The following is a 5090-nucleotide window of genomic DNA, read 5'->3' as shown; positions in this document are numbered from 1 at the left end:
GGTAGTACGCCCTGCGTAGAGATGGTTGACTCAGGGAGACCATGCAGTCTGACTTTCAGGATTAGGCTAATCATTTCTGACATGTGTCATACGCCTTGCGTAGGTTGGCATACGCCTCGCGTATGCTGACTAGATTCCACGTGGTGCCGGTGGATAGGGCAATTATTTCTGACTCCATGTTTCACGCCCCGCGTAAGGAATGAGGCGCCTCGCGTACTGAGTGGATTTTTCACTCCTTGCTCGTACCTGAAATGCAAATCTCAAGAGTCGAGTTAGCTTGACGTTTTTATTTCCTAAATTAATCAAAAACAAGGAAAATTAACTGAAAGCACGGAATTTATTTTTATTTCGTTATTTTATTAAAACACTCTATTTTTGTAATCAAACTTATTTATTTCTTCTAAAATTAACCCGTAAATCACGCTAAAAGATAGGGGTAAAATACCCCTATCAAACCTCCTCGGACTTTAAAGTTTTACTTATCCTCAAGTAAAAGAAATCGAAAGACAAGGGATTGAGATTATTGAGAAACAAACCGTCGGTCGCTTTTACCAAGTGCGTGATTTCGAAGTTAAAGTTTTATGCAAAGTTTTCGGTAAACACCTATACAAACAATCGAGTGATCAAGACTTATTTCAGACCTCCATGATCAAAATTAATAGGCAATATTAACGGGGGTTGATTATCTTTTGAGAACCCGATAGTACCTCACCAAGGAATTTCACTCTTACGCTCAAACTTTGGTGGGTCGGTGTTTTAGCACTCTTCTTTACACTTACCCGAGATCACTTTGAGTTTGCATTTTCATCCGGGTTTTTCCTCCTATGTCATGGTTTAGATAGTATTAAAAATGAACCCGGAGGGGGGTTGTAATGTGGGTGGCTTTTTAGTGGTTAATTTTTGAAAACTCGAGTTCAAATACCATTTTTGATGATTGCACCATATTTTATTTTGGCCTTGGTAAGTTTGTAAAATAATACTCGAAATTGCTCGGGTGGAGCTTGAGAATGCCTTTTTGCTCTTTATTGTGTTTTTCTTTTTCTTTTTGTTTTGAGAGCGACGCAAAAACGATTTCGAGAACTTATAGTGCTTACTTATCAAGGCCTTGGCTTATTTTGGGTGCGAATTAATTTTGTTGGTATTTAAGCAAGAGGAAAAAGGGTTAATTGTTAAAAGGGTATTGACAGGAAAAGTCGGTTAATAGGCTCGAGGGGGTTTCCTAGAGGTTGATGAAAACGAGAAAAATAAATTAAGAAAAGAATTAGACTAAGTGGGTTCGTTTTATCATCTATTGCTATTTTAACCAAAATAGGTGTACTTAACCCGGCATTAGGTGCAAACTCTATGAGTCAAGTGAAGTCAAAGCTCTCGAAAAATTATTAAAGAAATAGAGTTCTCGTACAAACTCCTTTAGGCTCAAAATTACCTCACAAAATTTCGGGTTTAAATTGTGTACTATCGAGTCTTCGCTAAACTTTTCAAACATCCCGTTTTTATTGCCTTTTTAAATTTCATTATGGAGATGACATGTGGGTTAGGACTCAATGCTTTTGTTTAGTATAAACCTAGGCTTTGCATAAATTCTAGAACTTCAAAATTAAGACTAAAATTTCTCACTAAAACCGATCCTTTGTGTTCCGTCTTTTTATTTTAAGGACAAATAACGGAACTTTTATTTTATTTCCGAGGGAGGTAGTGTGTCGGAAAAATTTAAAGAATCAATAAATTGGTTCAATTATTTTGCTGTTTATTTGATTTTTATTTATTTTTGTTTTTGTTAGTGCAAAACAAACTGAAAGTGCGGGGTTGCACGACCCTCCGCGTTATTAAAATGACGCCTATTCCAAGGGGGTCGCAAACGAAGAAAGAAACAAAAACAAAAATAGAGATGGAATTTAAAAATTAGGCCCTTCAAAGGCTTGGTTCTACACGAGGCGTGTGATAGGGGTCAAAAACCCCTATCTTTGGGTACGGTTTTAGGACGGTTTTTAGAGTTATTCGGTTAATAAGCGAGCAATTCTCGCATTTAAATGCTTTTGTGTGAGTTAGTTAGGAATTGAAAACATCCTATTTACTTTTCGTCGTTTAGGCTCGTTTTGTAATCAATTTAGGCAAATACGGCCGAAATAGCATGCGTATTAGAATTCCGTTATCTTTTGAAGCTAATTGGTCCGTCAAAAGTCGCACCAAACGAAGCGTTTGCTCAAAATAAGCGATTGACGGATCAATTTGGCTTTTTGGACTAATGTTTTCCGGAGTTTTTATGCGTATGCAGGTGTGAAGTCGGACGAAAAAGGTCGCGGAACTCATCGAGCTTGGATCGAGCACGCTTCGGGCGAAAACGCTCGGCGAGCAGGGCCCCACAGGCCATTTCTGCTCGCCGAGCAGGCCACCAGGCGCCTGCTCGGCGAGCAGGGGGCTGCTCGGCGCGAGCAGCCCTGCGGGAATTGGTCAAAAAGACCAATTCCGCCCCCACGAAGCCACGTTCGGCCCCACGTCTTCCTACACCAACAAGGACACGAAAATAGGTCAAAACAAGGCCCGAGCCGCATCTATAAATAGGAATTTTCAATTGTAAATTAGGAATCTTTCGTTTTTGTAAATTATTTTAGCTTTCCCCTTGTAATTCCTCTCCATCTTCTCCATCTTCCTCAACCTCCATTGAAGCTCCTTCAAAGATTTCTCCCGAGGAATTACCAAGGTCCGTCCTTAAGATTAAGTCGCCGGCTGCAGAGTAAACAGGTTCCCTGAAAGGGATTTTTGTATCTCCTTTTATCTTTCCATGTTTGTACTCTTTGATACAGTTGCCGAACTTGACTTATTATATCTTGTGACAATTATCTTCGCCTTTAATAATAATTTAGCTTTTGTTTTGTTCTATGATTATTTGTCTAATCTCTGTCTTACGCTTTATTCAATTGGTTTAACTCATTCAAAAGCCCCAAAATCTAGTAGGCACATATTGCGAGCTGAATCTGACCTAGTCAGAGCCTAGGAGATTGACGACCTCTTAGTTGATTAAGCGCCAATTTACTGAGCCTTAGACCTAGTTTCGGCCTGAGGGAATCATGCGCTAGGAACCTCAGGAGGGTAAGTAGGGTTAATCGCCTTGAATACAAGTGACTCAGATTAGGTTTTTATTCAATAGACTTGATAATCTATCTTTATTATTATCGTTCATACCATGTTCCTTCGAATAGTTTCATTAATGAAAGATCAATTAGGGGTAGAGTAACTTAGTTAGGCGTAGAATAACTTAGATAATTTAGTTAGAATTAGATAACTTAGCTAGGATTAGTATAATTCAACCTAGGAGTAGATTAATTAAACAAACCAAACTCAAAACCCCCTAAGCCTAGATAACATCCGAGACCGAGTAGCTTGATACTTACAGAAATAAATCCTATGGACGATAACCTGGACTTAAACCAGAAATTTATTACTTGATAACGACGGGGTACACTTATCCCTTAGTGAGGATTCTCCGAAAACCGCATCAGCGTGCCCTAGGGGGCGCCCCGCATAGGCTTTGCGTTTTGAGCTGTTTTTGGGCAGAGACTCAAATACGCGGGGCGCAGGAAGAGGGGCGCCCCGTGTGTTCGAGTTTCTGAGCATTTTATGCCAGGAAAAAAGGGGTCACGCGGGGCGTACAAGTAGGTACGCCCTGCGTGAATGTTATTGTGGTGCAAAATTAAAACATAGTAAAGATAAAATGATTACGACATAACACGAAACACAAAAAAAACACAAATATATTAAAAATAGAAAGGAAAGTACATGAAAAACACAAAAGTCGATAAAGCTACTACGGAAATATCAAAAAAGAAAAACGAAAGAGCAAATAAAACAGAAAAAGAAATGGAGACTATGGTTGAGGCGGAGGAGGATTGCCGTGGAGGTTGAAGTAGGAGGCGAAAGAGTTGGTGAGGGCATCAAAGCGAGCATCGAGATGGGTCTGATCCTCTCGTTGTTGTGCCTCAATGGTGTCAAAGCGGGAGTCAAAATGGGCCCGATCACGACGTTGGTTGCCCTCCAAAATGTCCAACCGGGCATAAAGAGCGTTGAAGTCGTGGAGGGGTGGAGGGCTGAAATTGAGACCTATGCTCGAGTCCGAGTCACCTTCCTCATTGGAGTGGGCTGCCCTCGAAGTTTCACCGGGGCCGGAGGTCGGACGCTTAAGACACTTAAAGGCATTCTTCTCCACGGGCCGAGGCAAAAGGCTCGGGAGGCGATCAAGAGCAGCTTCACCGAGAGCGGTAAGAGCAAAGATGGTGACGAGGTGGCCAAAACCGAGCTTGGCCCGCTTCCGGATGGGCATTGAGTGGAGGTGAGCGGCCACATGGTAGGCGAGGTCATAAGTGAGCCCATTGGCACAACAGTAGAGGGCCAACAGTTCGTGCTTGTTGACCTTAGTGGACTCGGACTTCCCCGAGAAGTAAAATGAGATGAAGCGGTGGAGAAGTTGGAGGATAAGGTCGCGGATGAGAGATGGGCGGAGGTTGGAGATATCGTAATCCTCGGACCCGGTGATGGAGGTCCAATACTCATGAGCGAAAACACCATCGGGCCAACGGGAGATGCCCCCCTCCACTTGTTAAGTGAAATGATGTTGGAGCCATTGAGTGTCAATGGAGAAGGGGCGATTGTGAAGGCGGAAGTTGAAGATGGCGGCTCCGGGGATGTTGTTGGAGGTGAGGGTGGTGTAGAACTCCACTACTAGTGACGGGTACACCCGCCGATACGTAGAATAGAGCTCGTACCAACCGAGGGCGCGGAGGCGAGCTTCGAAGGGAGGGCCGAGATCATAGTGATTAAGCATGCTACGCTGGATATAGGGAAGCTCCTTGATAGTGGCAGCACAAAGATCTTCGTACCTTTGGGCCTCCTCCACGGTTAGGAGATGAAAAGGGGCCCAGTATTGGCGAGTGAGTGGTGGAGTTCCCTCCCGTTCGGGAGGTGGAGGTGATTGTTGGTTTTGTGCGGAACGGGAAGACCGGGCCCGAGTGGACCATGGGGGACGCATGTCGGCGGTTTGCTTTCGCCTAACCATGGTGTGATGTGAGGGGTTGAGAGAGTGTGGAGGAAGGTTG

Source organism: Euphorbia lathyris, chromosome 10 (genome assembly GCF_963576675.1).
Source record: "Euphorbia lathyris chromosome 10, ddEupLath1.1, whole genome shotgun sequence".
NCBI classification, from domain to species: Eukaryota; Viridiplantae; Streptophyta; class Magnoliopsida; order Malpighiales; family Euphorbiaceae; genus Euphorbia; species Euphorbia lathyris.
This window is presented reverse-complemented; position numbering follows the sequence as displayed.